Below are 18,239 nucleotides of genomic sequence, written 5' to 3' on the forward strand. Positions count from 1 at the left end.
TAAGGGGGATCGAATATATGGTGATGGAAGGAGAACTGACTCTGGGTGATGAACACACAATGGGATTTATAGATGATGTAATACAGAACTGTACACCTGAAATCTATGTAATTTTACTAACAATTGTCACCCCAATAAATTTAATAAAATAAAATTAAAAATAAATAAATAAATAAATATCAATAATATCCTGTTTTGTCCCTCATGTAACAGTCCCTCAAAAAATCAATTTAGTTATATGCACTCTGGATGCTTTTAAGGTATTCTTTGATACAGTAATCCCACCTCTGATAATGAACCTGAGGAAATAATGTCAAACACAAAGTCCAGGGACATCTTTGTTCACAAATTTATTTTGAAAAAAACAGAAAAACAATCAGAATGTTCATGTGCCTAACAAAAAGGGAACAATTTAACTAGAAACTGGATTAACTTTCTGGACTAATCATTAAAATTATTCTGGGAGCTATCCCATGCAGTCACCTGGCTGGGGCAGGATGGAAAAGAGAGAGAACTGGGCCCCTGTGTAGCACCGGTAAGGAGGGGCCGGCCATCAAAAGGCTGCAGCGAGATCTCAGAGCGGGCCCTGCACAGCCCAGGCCAAGAAAATGGATCACAAGTTCTGGCAGCCATACACGTTCATCAGGGGATCAAGAAAGAAAGAGACCCACACCCAACAGCCACAAGATGAGCTTCACCTTAACCAGAGGTCACCAGGAGCCAGCAGGGAATAAATGTGGGGACAAGCTATCCCCCACCCCCATGGTGATGTAATTGAGGCCTCCCACTATGTCTAGACACCACCCAAAGAGAAGACGGAATGGTCTTGACAAATTAAACATTTATTTCCTGTTATTCCAAAATAGGTTGACAGATGGAATACAGGATGCTTAGCTAAATTTAAATTTCAGATAAACAATGATTTTTTTTTATATATATATTAAGTATGTCCCATTCAGAAGTATGTCTTATATTTTATTTGCTAAATCTGGTAACTATACCCCATACTGTTTGGATTTTTCTTTTTTTTTTTTTTGGTGGTGGGGGGGGTTGTTTTGCTTGTTTTTTTTAATTAGAATGTACCTAGAGGATATTATGCTAAATGAAGTAAATCAGACTGAGAAAGACAAATACCCCATACTGTTTTAAATTGGATTGGCCTACGTACCTGGAATGGGCATGTTTAGGGTTCCTTGGGGAAAACAGGAACGTGTGTTTTGGAAGTTTTATTCCATTAGCATTGTTTGCTGTTGTAGCATTTAGCTTTTCATGTCACTACTGAATAGAAATGGAGACTCCAGGATAAAATGAGCTCAGTTATTTAAAATGAAATTACACTTTCTGCATGTTTGAAGAGTATGGTTTTTACATCACTACAACAACTTTGGAGATGTGGAAAAGAATAGGTGAGGAAGTATAAAGAAAAAATTTCTCTTTTTTCATCAGAAACAGTCTGATATGTATAAAGATACTGCTTGAATTTAGTGTGTCCAGAAACAGAGATCTTAATATATTTAAAAACTCACAAAGGTAAATCATTCAACTAAAAGCACATTACAAACCTGTAAGTCACATACACAAATAAAACAAAACATGCAAACTTATTAGTAAAAGTTACTTGATTTAAGGGTAAGCTTTAGAGAATTTAACTTATATTTTTGTTTTCTGCTGGTTTTAGAGAGCTGCCTAACATACCACACTGTGGCATGTGAGAGGCGTAACTTCCAAGGTGTGATTGGTTCCTTGTCTTATCCCCTCCACGTGACTGGTTCCTTCTCTTCTTCCCTTCATATGGTTGGTTTCTTCTCTTCTCCCCCTCCATGTGATTAGTCCTTTTTATTCCCCCTCCCTTATTCTGGGAAGGAGAGGGAATGGAAGGGAAGGGAAGACAGTAATGAGCTTACAAGGTAAACGAGGTTACAAGGTAAAACATTGCCAGGTCTAAGACAAAACATAAACATGCCATTGTGTTTTGAAGGCCTGAACCCCAAATCAAGCTGTATTATCCAAGGAAAGGCCTGAAAGAAACTTTCTATGTTTGCAGGGTTGAAAAGGAAAACTTTTGGTGAAGATCCTAGGCCTAGAAAAAAGATCATGTCCATGGGACAGATGAGTCAGCCTGGGTGAAGTACTGACCATAGGGAACATGGCTGCTCATAGAGATGCCCTTGGAAGAACTGTATGGGCACGTGGCAGGAGCAGGCCCGTGAGCGCTCTCGGCAGCAACAGACCAGCATCAGGTCGGGAGTAGCAATTATTTCATGTTGGCATACATATATCTACCTGATTTATAAGAGCTATATTTAAATTCCTTTACGAGATAAAACAATTTATTTTATAATCTATTTAACCAGCCCCTTATTTCTAAGCATTTAGGTTTCTGTCTATTGTTAGGCTACTGCAAATGGTGGCACGATAAATACCCGTTTCATCATGCACCTACATGCATGAATATGAGTCCATGTCTAGCAGTTGAATTATGAAATCTAAAAGTATGTGTACTTTTGAAAGATATTTCCTAACTACCTTCTAAAGATAGACTTATTGTCCCACTACCAATGTATGGGAATGCCTTTTCTCAGCCCTTGTGCATTATCTAATTTACTGACCTTGAAAGATTATCTGACATAGCTGATAAATGAAAAATGGTATTCGTGATTTTAACTTATATTCCTTTCATTTGCAGTGAGTTTGAGCATCCATTTATGTGGTGAAATGTGGTGATTTCTTCTTCAGCAAATTGTTTATTCATGTCCTTTGCACATTTTCTAAGATTTGCACATTTCTTATTGGTCAGCTAATGATCTTCTACAGAAAAAGTAGGTCCTCGTTATGTGCATTGTAAGTGTTTCTTTCTCCAGTTTGTGGTTTTTAACATTTTAAAATATATTTTCTGCTTGTGTTTTTTTTTTTCTAATGTAGTCACATGTATTAATGTTTTCTTTGTATGGCTTCTGGGTTTTAAGTATTGTTTAGAAGGACCTTCCACCTCTTAATATTCTTTTTAAAACTATTCTCCAATGCTGATCGACATTTTTTACATTTAAATCTCTAAGTCATTTGAAATGGATTTGATATCTAGTTGTAACTTAAGTTTTGGGGGCTACTTCAGGACTGTCTATATTATTCCAGTAGTTTGTTAGTCTATTCATTTGCCATCATCAAACCTTGTTAATATTATGGCTTCATGATTTAGAGCCTAATCCTGTAATTAATATTTATTGAGCAAATATTACCTTGGTTTTAAGAGACTCAAAGAAAGTTTGGACTCCACCCCTGCCCTCCTGAAAACAAGGAAGAGGCTGTTGCTGGGCAACTCTGTGAGTTTATCCTCCTCTACAGCTCAATAACTGGCTGCCTGCTGGTTGTTTGTGGCGCTCAGAGAACACTAGGTAAAGAGACGGAAGTGTTGGGAGTGGAGGACAAGACCTAGTTCTTGGCCTTGGGGAAATCTCAGGTCATTCCCACATCCTTTCTTCTCCAGTATGGATTTGATCTCTGTGTAGACTTCTAAGACACGTTCTTTTTATGCTCTAAGCAAACACATTTTGAAAAGTTCTGAAATAAAGGTCGCTATTTGACATTTCTTGCTTCAGATCTAGCAACAGTAATATCCTAACGTGCTTATTTCTTCTCCAAAGTCTATGCAAAGTGTCCTAAGCAGCTGAGTCTCCAAATCACCCTCATCATGTCATTTGCTCAAATACAGAGAAAAGCTAAACATTTTCTTCACTCTTCTCAAAATAGCAGCAGAGTAAGAATCCACTCCCCCAGATAATTGACTTTAATAATGCCTTAGAGATACAGGAAGATTAAGCATTTAGCTGCCACTTTCGGGGGAACTCAAACACACACACACACACACACACACACACACACACACACACACACACACACACACATTGCGCAGGATTTAATTTTTTCCATTTTTCTCCCCCAGGTGTGACTTCTATGTCACTCCAAACATAAGGTAAGATAAATGAATTGTTTCTCAGCAGTTGTGGGATGGAAGGTATGAGTAAGATTGAAACGAAAGCTCTAAAGGTGAGCTCTTTCAAGAAAATTAGCAAATGACAAATAACGTAAAAGATAATAGTCAGTGACTAACCTCTGGCAACTGGAAAAAGATCACACAGATGTCTGGCAGCTTGTCCTGCTCGGACCAGGATTCAAAGACTCCGCAGAGCTCAGAAACTCAAGGTAACTAGTGCTGAACCTCTCCACAAGTCTACTACAATTATACTTCCCCTCCCCTTCTTTTTGGGGGAGCTTTCCCCAAGTTCAGAGTGTAAACCATTTTAGAACTGGTTCCAACAACTAGAGGGATTTAAGTCAAACCTGAAGTCAGTAGAATAAATCAATGTTTCTCATGTTGAAAACAAGACCACAGGCCCAAAATGGAGTCACTCATACTAAGCGCCACATCACCAAAACCAAGACTTAATTATAGTTTTGGCTCTTCCAGGAATGGAATCTTATACCAGTCAATCAGGACGCATCTGAGCAGCATTAGTGACGTGACATGCCTGATGGACCCCTGTCATCCCCTAAAGGAATGTGACCTTGCAATAATCAATCACTTTTTTCCCCAGTATTACTTCCTTGTTCCTGGTCTTTTCTGCCTATGGAAGCCTTCCATTTTACAGGTCCTCGGGGCTCCTTTCTCTCTGCTAGATGGTATGCTGTCGAATTCATGAATCATTGAATTAAGCCAATAAGATCTTTAAAATTTACTCAGTTGAATTTTTTTTCTAATAGTTCATCTAGATATACATATAGATAGATGATAGGTGGATGGAGAGATTAGATGATAGATAGATAGATAGATAGATAGATAGATAGATAGATAGATAGATAGATAGAGATAGTTAGATAGATAGATAGATAGATGATATTAGAGATAGATAGATAGATAGATAGATAGATAGATGATATTATAGATAGATAGATAGATAGATAGATAGATAGATAGATAGATAGATAGATAGATGAATATAAATAGAGCCATTTTAAAATGAAGTCAGAGATGCCAACCCAGAGGAACTACCTTACATGTCTTACTCCTCAAACATTTGGAATGTTAAAATAGGGCAAAATAACCTTTGGACTGGGTGTGAAGCAACTTGCATCCCAAACAACTGTTTGGAAAGGTAGCAAGAATGACTATGGACTGATGACTGAACATTGAAAACATTCTTTGGAATTAACACCACTATATTAGCTTATCTTCATTTATAGAAATTCCTTCTTTCTGTTGATGTCATTTTCCCCTTCTCTTTCTCATAAATACCCCTTGCCTTCCCCTCCTAACTAGAAGACTATTTGGGTTTCAGCTTGAATCAGTGCTTCCCAAATAGCTATTCTTTTGGATCTCAAATAAATGCTTGTTGCCTCTCCCTTTGGCCTTTTATCTTTAGCTTAACAATAGATGGGTAAGACAAAATATACATCTAAATTTTCAAATGCATCATCAGCTGAGAAGAAGAATGGAATAGTTGTGAAAGAAATTGGACAAAAGTAGGGAGGAGGCAAGAAAATAACTGGGTGTGAAGCAGGTTCTGTGAACACGCTGTATGGATTAGTAAAAACTAATAAGGTAGACTTCAATCATCAGTTTGTAAGAACTCATGAAATTGCCCTTTGCCAAAGACCAAATCGCTAACCGATCAACGACGTGCAAATCTAGCCTTTTGCCTGAGGACCAAACCAAAAGCCAACCTATAAAGTACAAATTTTACTCGACAGCATACCTTCTTTTTATCACTGTTAAATATTTCAATCTTACAAAATGTATAAATGTTAAATATACAGAATAAACATCCATCACAGAGCTTAAGAAATCAAAATGATACAAACACAGTGAAGCTGCCCCAACTTCATCCCTTCCTTCTCCCAGCCCCTCCCCATGCTCCCATCCCAGCCCTTTAGGATTTGGTATTTTCAATTGCATGCCTTTTCCCTTAAGTACATTTCTATGAGTCCATATACAAGGTACAGTTTTCTTTTGCATGCTTTTAAGTTTTGACATAACTGATATACTTAGTGTATTCTTCTGCAACTTTCTCTTTTTAGTTCAAAATATAATTGAAATTTATCTATATTTTTTCTGTCTTCCTCTGGCTCATTATTTTCACTGACTTGTATTACATTTATAGGTGAACCACAATTATTTATTCATTCTCCATGATAGACATTTAGGTTGTTTCCACATTTCAAGCTCTTATAAAGAATGTAAAAATAAACATTGTTTGATACTTTTAGCATATGTGTAAACATTTCTCTAGGAACAAAAGTAGGATTGGAATTTTGGGGTCTAAATACAACATAAATTTTTAATCCTCTCTGTATAATTTTCTTGATTTATTTATACACAACAAAAAAAATGATTGTTATGGGACAGAGATAAAAAAAAAACATTTAATTCGGCAGTTTATTTAATTCATTATAGAGACTGCCCATCCTTGTTTCCATATGAAGAACTGTGAGATTACTTCGAATTATAAAGCATACTAGAACTTGATTGAAATACATTGTGTTTGTTTTTTGTTTTTTTCATGTGTAATACAAAGCAAAATATGAAATCCTACAATTGTTTCCAATTGTCTGACACATGTAACCTAGTCATTTTTCCTGGTAAAGCTGTCATTCAAGTACAAAGGTGGGATTCAGGCATTTTCAAAAGTGTCATAGGTCATAGCACCTATGAGTCATGCCTGAAGAGCCATCTTAGGAACTAAAACTAGCAACTAAGGGAGGAATAGAGAAACGATAGAAGCAGGGCAGGTGGGAAGCACTGAACCCATTTAGAAAGATCCAAAATTACAAAATGGCAGTAATTATGGTTCAAAATTTAAACATTGTACAACAACATTGTATAAGAAATATAAATGCAAAAATGTGAATGTGGAAGAAGTCACAGAGGTCTGGGAGTGAATGGAAAATTGCTCAGTTCCTTACTTTCTACTTACAGAATTATGTAGATTCTTCTTAAAGCCAGTAAATGCCCTGTTTCCCCAAAAATAAGACTTAGCTGGACAATGAGCCCTAAAGAATCTTTTAGAGCAAAAATTAATATAAGACCCGGTAATATATTATATTGTATTGTATTGTATTATATTATATTACATATATTATATTATATTATATTATATTATATTATATTATATTATATTATATTATATTATATAAAGACCAGGTCTTACATTATAGTAAAATAAGACCCGAGTTTATATTAAATTGTGCTCCAAAAGACGCATTAGAACTGATTGTCCGGCTAGGTCTTATTTTTAGGGAAACACAGTAGTTTATTTCTTAATTCCACAAATATTTCTTGAGCATTTACCATATGGCAGTCTTCCTGCTGTAAACGATGACAAAAGTGAAGCCATATTAAAATAGAACCAGAGTAGCCATTTTAGAGGCACAGCCCTGCACATCTTGTTTTCTTTAGCTTTTAAACGGGACCAAAATGCCAACAATCCAAGAAGTCAGTAAAAATAAGAATATTGTTTGTGAGAACTGATGAAACTGGACTTTTCCAACAATCAAATTTCTAACCAATCAATAAAGTACAAATCTAGCCTCTCGCTTGATGACCAAATCTCCAGCCCATCTATGAAGTACAAATCCAGCCTTACCTCATCCAGCACCAATGAACTCTTAACTCCTCTTCCTCCCTTTTCTCCATAAAAACCTTGAGCCCCTCTCCTGCAGGTTGGGGAGACACTATTTGGGCTTCTGTCTGAATCTGTATTTCCAGAATTTCAATTCCTTTCATCCCAAGTAAACACTTTTTGTTCAGTTATTGCCTCCTAGATTTTTAGGTTGACAGGGCTAAGTACTGGGAATACACGTGACAGAAATAAGACGCTATCCCCATTCTCACAGAACTGGAGTATAGTAGTAGGAGAAACAGGCATTAAACAACTCACACAAATAAATGAAAATGAAATGATAAGTCTGATAAACAATATGACGGGAAGGTGTATGGTGCTTTGAGGATATACACTAGGGGGACTTTATGTCTCAGTAGAGCTGGGAGAGGCTTCCCCTTGAGCTGAGACCTATGAGATGAGATCACAGGGGCTAAGAGCAGGATGGAACATGACACATTTCAATACCAGGTGGAACAGAGCCAAACAAAGGGGAGCATCAGGGCTTGAGGGACTTGGCAATAAGCGATAAGACATGGAGTTGAGAAAATTATTTAGTCATAAAAATATCTGCTTTATATCTGTCATTGCTAATCATACCTACGAAAAATGAGATTATTAACCCAATTTCTTCAACAAATAAGTAATAGGGAAAAAATAAGATGTGGATTTTCTTTGGATCTTGATCTTAAAAATCTAATTGTAAAATGACATTAATGACACAACTGATAAATTTGGACTCTGAATGTCCATTATATGATAGTAAGGGATTAATTGTTTTTAGATGTGATAATGGCATTAGGATTACATAAAAACAAAACAAAACAACATCAAATGAGTCGTCATCTGTCAGAGGGACATTCTGAAGTGTTTCTAAATGGAATGAGGTGATAGCCAGAACTTGCATTAAAATAATTCAGCATGAGGGAGGGACAATGGACAAGAATAGAAATAAAGTTGGCATATGTTGAGAATTAGTGGAGCATGGTGATGGGTACATGGAAAGGGATTTGTTATACATTTCTCTGCTTTGTGTATATTTGAAAAAAGGGGGGAAAGACACACAAGTTTCTAGCCTCATAAGAGAGACTGCGCGTTCCAGGAGAGGCAAAATTCTGTATCTCTGTTTCCTCATTTTGAAAATGGAGCTAATATTAGTGTTCTGTGGTAATGTAAGAGAATATCATTGTTATTAGGAACACACATGGAAGTAAGAGAATTACAGGGCATTATGTGTGTAGCCTAGTCTCAAATGGTGTAGAAAAAAATTAATTTTATATATCTATACATGGAGAAATAGACTGATAAAGCAAATAGGACAAAATGTTAACATTCTTGGCAATTTTTATATTATTCTTGCAGTTTTTCTACCAATTTGGAATTATTTCAAAATAGAAACTAAAATAATTACTTACCAAAGCATAGAAAAACATCAAAGTTAATAAAATTGTTTTTAATGATGCAAAAAATTAAAATATACATACAAAATTATGCTAATAGTCGTACTTTTTAGACATTCACAGAAGCATATTAATAAAAATTTAAATCACCTAAATATTAAGGAATTTAAGTAAATAAATTAAGATAGATGCATAACATTCAGACAGTGAGGACTATTTCATAACATATATGATGTTTTTCTAAAAAAAAACTTTTCGTGTATGATCACAATTTAAATATTAAAAGTACATGTATACAAGGTGTGATCATAAAATACAGTGAATGTTTAAATAAAAGAATTATTACAATAAAAGACACATTGCCATTAATTCCCCTCAAAATACTCCCCCTCAGTTCAAACACACGTATCCCTTCATTCTTTCCACTTTCTGAAGCAGTTCTGGAAGTCCTCTTTCATGAGTGTCTTTTAGATGCTCTGTCATGGCTGCCTTGATGTCCTGAATCGATTCAAAACGTTTACCTTTCATGGTCATTTTGACGTTGGGGAAGGGCCAGAAGTCACATGGTGCCAGATCCAGTGAATAAGGTGGATGAGGACACACCATAATGTTTTTATTTGACAGAAATTGCCGTACCAGAAGGGAGCATTGTCATGATAGAGAGTGAAGTAAAAACACTCAAGAAAGAGGACTTCCAGAACTGCTTCAGAAAGTGGCAAGAACAGTGGGATAAGTGTGTTTGAAGTGAGGGAGGTATTTTGAGTGGGATTAATGGCAATGTGTCTTTTACTGTAATATATATATTTTTAATTTAAACATTCACCATATCTTTTGATCACACCTCATAGAAGAGGTTCTGGTTCTGGTTAAGAGGGAGAAATCATACTCTATTTTGTCTCCCTCACTGATTACAACAAAACAATGACAAAAACTTGCACAGACTTAAAGCTTAACTCTCAAAGGTCTTCGAAAACTAAATAATGCAAACAATATAGAGAATGAAACTCTAAGAGTGATCAATCCATGTGGGGTCCCTATTTATTTAAATTATTAAATTAAAGTTTGCTTGGTTTGGGGTTTTTTTGCCTCTTACATATGACCTAAAACTGCTATATCTCTCAAAACTGGGAATGGGTCCAGACAGGAAAAGATCTAAGGAGAACTTTCTCTACCCAGTCCCAGGAAGGGGGATTCCTGCAGGACACAGTTATTTTCATATTCTGACCACAGCCTTGGTGATCCTCAGTAAAGAAGCTACAACCGTGTATTGATGGGGGCTCCCACAGGCTTTCTCTCGCTGCCTCGCCATGTGTTTGGCGTTGCTGCAGGAAGTGCACGACAGCACGGAGGAAGCTAAAGCATTAGCTTTGTAACCAGCGAACCCAGAAAGGAGGTCCCTGGGAAGCGGAAAGTGTGGCAAGACTCTGGAGAGGAGGGAGCAGGAGAAAGAAATCCTTTAAGTCTAAGTAGGAAGTGCAGGCTTACTCTCAATATTCACACGCATGAAATGGACTGGAATCAACACGAGAGCGTTGAGAACTGACTATGGCATAGACTACCTCCCAGGTCCCCAACGGACAGTATTGCAAAGATGTTGAATACAAAAATCATGTTGGGATCTCAGCTAATAGAAGGGGGCCAGGACTTGCAGGATGACTGGCTGCTTAAAATATATATATATATATATATATATATATATATATATATATATATATATATATATGGTCAGCATTCTTCAAAAGATTTTAAAAGGACCCAGAGTTTTATATTATAATATTGAAAGTGTACTGTATAATCTCTAAAATTACATGACAAACTGCCGTTTCACGTAACATGGGTAAATTGCGCAGACATTACCGAGCGAAAAAAAAATGCACACACATAAAAAAGTGAATGCCATTTGATTCCATTATGATAAAGTTCAAAAAAAGGCAAAACGAATCCATGGTGTTGAAAGCAGAATAGTGATTAACTTTGGGAAAGTACGAATGGTTGGAAGAGACACAGTGAGGCTTCTGGAGTGAAGGCATGATTCTATATCTTAGTCTGGGCAATGGCTGCACATGTGTGCTCTTTTGGAAAAAAATTTTCAAAGTGATACTTAGGATTGGCATGCTTTTCTGTAATATTATGCATTAAGAAAATGCTGCCCGCCCCCCAAAAATAATGGTGCTTGTGAGGGTTTTATTTCTAGAGATTGTTCAGTTCTGCCTATTGTCTTTATGTGTGGATAATAACTTGTCTTGCATAATGTGCTTGGGTCATAATTTATCTCCCTCAGAAGGTTGTGGATATTGCCACATTGTCTCCTGGCTTTGTTGTATAGAAGTCTGAGACCCTCTGGACTCGTCCGCCCTTGTTGGTGCCTGGGTTTTTCTGCCTAAGTACCTGAAATAGGTTTTTCTTCATTCTTGAAGTTCAATAAATGTGCCTTGATATTCATAACTGTATTAATTATTTCATGGTGTACTTTGTGGGGGTTTTTTCTGAATTGCATAACCTGTTATTCTTGTAATTCAGAAAAATTTTCCTTTATTTTATTCCAAATAGCAGGCTCGGTTCGATTTGTTTTTCTCTCATCTTAGGGGACACCAACCATCTTCATCCAGCTCATCTTTCTCTGTCTTCTACCTCTGTCATCTGTTCACTAATGGTTTGTGTTTTCAATAATTTCTCCTCATTTAGTCTATAATGATGTTGTGTTGGCTTTCTTAGCTCTGCAATCACCCTTTTCTTTTTGTTCTCTAATTTCATTTCACTTTGAGCTCTGATTTGGTGAATACATTGTTAAGTTCTGCAATAGCTTGAAGCATTTGTCGATAAACTGCCTGTCGTTCCTCAGTTGTGTTTTTACGGGAGTTTAATCCATCTTCTCACGTGCTTTTCTCCTACCTTCTTTTCTTTCGTGCATACATATAATCCATGTATTTTCATTGCTTTTATATGTTACTCAGGCAGTTCAGTGCTGAACTTTGGTCTGCTCTGCTGCAGGCAGGCGAGTTCTCTTTGGCACTTTTCTCAAGTACTATAAAATCTGTCTTCCACTCTCAGCTGCATGAGACTTTAGTGAGTGCTGGGAGCTGTCTTAAAAACTGCTCTTTTGAACCCTAAGGATACAGATTTGGGGAAAATGGAGAGAGCTTTTTAGGCTTAGAAATGTCCTTACTGAACCTCAGTTTGCTGTTTCTTCTAGAATCCCGTCACTGTTCTACACTCGATCCTATGCTCGTCACCTGCCTCAGCACAGTGCCCTGGAAAATGGCAGACCCCAGTGGTTCTCCTGCCTCTGCCAAGGCCTCACATGGCATGAGGCATTCCCACTCTGAGGTGGGTCTCCTTAACCTTTCCCAGGGTTTCTCACTTGCTTCCTCCAATTGGAGCATATTCATGTCACTCACCAAAATTCAGTGTGTTAGGAACAACCCTGTACTTTTTACACCAGATTCTTGACTCTCTTCCCTTGGCTCTTATGATATTAGGTTTTCTTTCAGTGTGTTTTTTCTTTCTTTGTTTGATTGCATTTAGTTATTTGGGTTTGATATGTTTTTACTTTTAAAATCTCATTGGGTGTCAAAGGAGAAAGAGTCTGTGATTCCACTTTCTCCTGCTACCACCTGAGCTTGAACGTCCTCAGTGTAATGGTTTATAGAAACTCAAAATAAAATGGAAACTAAAATGGCAACAGGTTATGTAAATAAGCAGCAGGGGCTTCGGGTCTCCTCTTTGCAGACCTGGCACATACCTACTTCTTTCTATTGAGTGAAATTGAAAAGAGATTTACAGGGTTGACCACATGGAAGTAATAACAGCCATTCTAATTGTAAGCTAAGAAAGAGTCTAGACTGAGAGAGCTTAATATCAATTCTCCTGGGTGGGAAAAACAATCAGAGGATATGTGATAGTTTCTGATACTAACAAAGCTCTTTATCTGACTAAATTATCAATGACCTAAGGTGTGCTGACATGTAGGCACCAGTCTCACCACTGCCCTGCTCTGTACCCTAGGGGGTATACCCTAGTTTTCCTTCGACAGTTCCCACCTCTATAAAGTATGATGGTGATGTCTGACTCAACTAAATGTCTGAGAGGAAATGAGATAATAAACACAAAGTGCTTTGTGGGAGAATTGGGCCTCTGCTCTTGCTGCTTCTTTTTTTCACGTAAAATGAATTTGAGGATCTGATGTTTGTGATCTGCACCATTAATGGTGCTTATAATGCTACCTGTGTGTAAGACCCTGGGGTTCTCTTGGCTATCTCCCCTAAATAAGCATTCAGATTCAATTTGGCAAACACTGAAGTACCTGTGAATGTGGTGGTAGTTTCTCAAAGATGTTCTGTGGTGCTCTCTCATGTGTTTCTTCCCGGCCCTACCTCATTCTTAGAATCCTAGATGGGCTAGACACTTCAAAAGAGAGTTAATTATTTCAAACCAATAGGTCCACATTAATTAGAGCTAGTACCTTTTAAATTTCCACTATATTCCAAGTGCCCTGTTAGTCATGTTCAAATCTATGTCCTCCAATTCTATCAACAATACTATAAGAAAGATGGAAAAGCTAGTTAAGACTTGGGAATGCTAAGGAATTTGCCTGGGGACACACAGCTATCCAGTGGCAGATTCAGAATTGAAATGCCAGTCTTCCTGCACTGGTAGTCTGAGCCTGGGCGCTGCAGCTCATTCTTGGTGACTGTGGAGTTCAACTTACGTTAGCTTTCAAGTCACTGTGTACGTAAATGTAAGAAACGCTTAATAAAATTCAATGAGGGATGATCAGAGACCTCACATACACCAGGTTCCTTGACAGGAAACAAAAAAGAAACAGGAAGAATTCTATTCAATGATGATACACGTCTCTAAGTATCTAACCTTCTAGTCTTGAAGGAAACTTCACCCTACCTAGGGTCACCATAGTCTCTGTTGATGGATTGATAAATTTGCTTATGCCCAGGGTTTCTTGAGGAAGACTGTTCTTTCCCCTGACTTTCTTGGCTAAGCACAGGTTTTGTAAGCAGCCTACAGATGCATCTCTATGACCTTTGGCCCCAGCCCATGCCAGGTAGAACTCACCTGTCCTTGCCTGTCTGCCAGGTGGGCTCCAAGCCTATGGCCTGGCTACTGCCTGTGACAGGCTACAGGGTTCTCGGCTGCTATAGTTGTGCTGTTGCCATTTTTGACCAAAGCCCCAGTGTTCTTTGGAGGCACTCTGTACAATATCTTTTCTGTCCCTACTGACATCATTTTAATCAGAGGAGGATCCCACCAACACAAATGCTGTATCCCAAACAAATATAACACTTGCTATAAAACTCCTCCATAGGAGAAGTATTTCTGTATTTTCTTTTATGTCTGATCTGTGTGTACGTTTCTTGTTTTTGTTAGGTTTAATGTGTGGTTTGAATCACGTAGTCTGTTTTGATGATTTTCACATAAAAGATGTTTAATACATTCTAAATAACTACTATGTTAGGGTCCAAATAAGATAAGATGTTAAAAGATTTCCATAAGCAAACTCTACTATTCGAAGTTTACATTCTATCTTTGTACTCTCAAACATTTTTACACACCAGTGACATCTGTGTTAAGATATTACTGATGAAACAAATCCTGAAAATTGAGTGAAGTGTATCAAATTGAAAATGCACTTGGCATTAATTGAGGGCTCCTGCTATGCCTTTTTAAAATTCATTTGCTGTCTTTCTTGTTGGAGCTTCAAAAAGAAAGACCCAGACAAAATCATCAGGCTGGTAAGATGAGCTATGTGACAAGCTCTCCACATGGAAGTATATTAGCTCTGAAAAAGGTGACGTCATCACAAAGCATTCTGCTTAGCACGTCCCTCTTTGTTTTACGACTGCACTGAGTTTACTGTGACGGATGATATAGCTTCTGTCTCCTCCAAGACTCTTCCTCCAAGGAGCCCAAAGTGCTTTGTAAATGTGTTCTTATCGATTTTCATAGCTCTGATGCAGTGTTTTGAAGACACCAAAGGGAAGCTGTGCAGCCAAGGGTATTCAAAGTCAACGGAGAGACCGCATTCTCACTGCTGAAGTCAAGACTGGCTCCTTCTTGGCCCTATCCTGCCCTTCCTCACTTCCTCCTAAACGAGAGGTTTTGCAAACGAGAAGCTCAAATTCATTATACAGTCAGTGCAGGGTTTTTATATGCCTTCAATTTGTTCAGTTCTCAAAAACATTTTTAAATGCTTATTACTTCCTTTGGAGGGTTATCATGGTTAAGGATTTCTCTGTTGGGAAAAAATTTTCCCACCATTCTTCAGGCTTTCTTTGTATCTGGAACACAATGGACAATGGCAGACATGGAAGTTCAATGAGCTATATTTTTAAAAAAGAATTTCTTTTTCTAAAGGAGGAAAGAAAAATCTTTAGAAATCTGAAAGGAAATACTTCCTTGATTTTAGCCAGCTTAAAATATGCATGTTTTGACTTTCCTAAATAAGTTAAAAGAAAAAAATCCTAAAGTATTTAACTTTTTGACCTGATGAACCATTGAGCTTTCCTGAGACTAGAATATAGATCAGGAAGGAAGTCCACATGAGGCCTGCTTTGAGGAGAGAAGTGGAGAGGCTGGTACGAACTGCTGTTTCCACACACAGCTGTTGTGTAGCTATCATCTGGCTTCTGACATATCCTCAGGAGGCTGGTTCAGAGTTGACCTGAGAGGCCCATGCAGTCTTCAAGGAAAGCACAGAGCCCTCTGTCATTGTCAGTTGTTGGGGGGGGGGGGGGGGGGTCCTGTGCATTGTGGAATATTTAGCAGCATATCTGGTGTCTACTCACAGATGCCAGTAGCACCCTTCCTGAGTCAGGCATGTAAAAAATAATGTGCCCTGGGGGTGGGGGGAGGGCAAAATCATCACTGGTTGAGACCCCTGTCCTTTATCAACAACTCTGAAGGGTTTTGAAATTGAACCTTTCCCAAGACTCAGCTCTCACAAATGTTACCAAGAATGCTGTTATGTGTAATGAACCAGAATATCAGAAGAAACTCAAGATGCTGCTACAGCCAAAAGACACGTGCCTCCCGCAGCAGAACACTACACACATATTCTAAGAAGCAGCTGCTTTGACTGCCTTTCCCAGGAAAAATTGAAGAAGGCCTTTCGAATGAAAATGCTCACTTCACTACCTAAGGCTTTAGGGATTAAGAATATTTTCCCCACTCTCTAATTACAGGTGTTGTTAAGAATTTGCTGAAATGTTACACTAGCAATCAATTTTAAAATGAATTGCTTTGCCCTTTACAACACATTAAAATTATAGGATGGCTTAGTGATTAACCAGACAAATTGACACACATCATAATCGTGCTACCACTACTAATAATTACCTGTTGATGACTAAATTACAGATTTCCAGTTAAAGAGTAAATTTAAATTTCTTTGCATTTGCATGGTTGTGATTGTGGAAAGTTATAAAAAGAAGTAATCAGTCATTAAGGGCTCTTTTAAAGTGGTTTGATTTATTTATTTGGTTTATAAGCAACACTGGTACAACCATTAATTAATTAATTTACTATTTCCTTTACTTTGAAACATTGAGCTGTGGAAAGTGTAGTCCCACTGAATTGAGTAAGGTAATGCAGACAGGCCTGTCATTTATAGCAAAAACAACAAAGGCAGTATTTTCTAAGAGAAGTCATCTGGCAGGAACCTGCTAGTACAAATATGTTGATGCTGCATTAGTAAGAATATACAACTATGCACAGTAGATCAAACAAGAATAATAGGACTGCAGGAAATACTTTTTAAACAGGATAAAAAAAAAAAAAAAAAAAAAAACCTACAGCAGGCAAGAGCTAAAGTCAAAAGCCTTAAAAGGAAGACTGCAGTAAGTGAAATATCAGTTAGATGTTATTACTAAGAGAAATTGGGAATTAAATCCTTGATTTCCATTCCCAGATATTTCAGTTCAGGTATTATTCTAATTTTATGCTCTCTTAAGATAACGCTAGACTTGGTGTAAAAACTGGGCTTTTTAATGCCCTCTAGATTTGTGACCTAGGGCAGGACCCTGTCAGGGCTTTAGGGTTTTTATAAATTACTTGGATTATATATGAAACCGTCTGTGAATGTGATTTAGTAAACACATAATAGAGCAACTCCCTATCCAGGCAGTACTTCCCTGCCAATGTTCTATTACAATCCTTATCCTATTATACCTTCTTTTCTTATTAAATTAGATTTATTGGGGTGACATTGGTTAATACATTATATAATTTTCAAGTGTACAATTCTATACTACATCATCTGTATACCACATTGTGTGCTCACCACCCTAAGTTTAGTCTTCTTTTGTCACCATATATTTGGCCACCTTTAGCCTCTTCCACCCCCCACCCTCTTCCCCTCTGGTAACCACCATACTTTTGTCTGTGTCTATGGATTTGTTTGTTTGTTCGTTTGTTGGTTCCTGTTTTATATCCCACATATGAGTGAAATCATATGGTTCTTGTCCTTTTCCATCTGACTTATTTTGCTTAGTATATTCTTAAGATCCATGCATGTTGTCGCAAATGAAGGGATTTCATCATTTATTATGGCCCAAAAGACAGAGAATTGAGAGTAAAAATAAATAAATAAAAGAACTCTACGTGAACCATCTGACTCCATCAGAAAGAACAATGTAAGAATAATGGGTATACCAGAAAAAGAGAGAGAGGGGGGCACAGAAAGCCTATTCAAACAAATAATCAATGAGAACTTCCTAAACCTTGTTGACCTTCTTAACAGCTGCACTGGGCCAGGCCCAGCAGGAAAAAGTTGGCACACACGGGGTTTCGGTGAGGGGAGTTTACCAAAGGGGCTATTTGCGGAGGTGGGAGCTGGGTGACAGGAACGCAGAAGGAGGAGTGAGGCACCCAGCGGTACGAACAGTAGGAAGCTACCACCTGCCCTAGGCCTGAAACGGAGAGAAAGGAGCAGTTACTGCAGCTGGAGAGAGTTGATCTACAAGACAGGCCACCTGCCATGAACTAGAAAGAGGAATAGAGCCACGGTGAGGCGAGCAGGGAGCAAGGGAATAAATACCCCTGACCCTGTGCGCCCCACCGGAAGTTGAGGGTGAGGGAGCCCAGGGGATGCAGTCACCATTCTAGTGCAGAGAATGGCTGCGCGGGAAGCTGTACACAGTAACCAGCACAACCACTCCACCATGGACAGAGGTTT

General features: G+C 37.9%; 1 long non-coding RNA gene across 1 annotated transcript in view; it reads right to left on the bottom strand.

Annotated features, from left to right (window-relative positions):
* The window catches only part of LOC141571593 (uncharacterized), a 121,470-nt gene that overhangs the window by 57,053 nt on the left and 46,178 nt on the right, over positions 1 to 18,239 (bottom strand). The gene's annotated exons all lie outside the window — the stretch shown is intronic.

Source organism: Rhinolophus sinicus, linkage group LG05, assembly GCF_036562045.2.
Source record: "Rhinolophus sinicus isolate RSC01 linkage group LG05, ASM3656204v1, whole genome shotgun sequence".
Classification (NCBI taxonomy): Eukaryota; Metazoa; Chordata; class Mammalia; order Chiroptera; family Rhinolophidae; genus Rhinolophus; species Rhinolophus sinicus.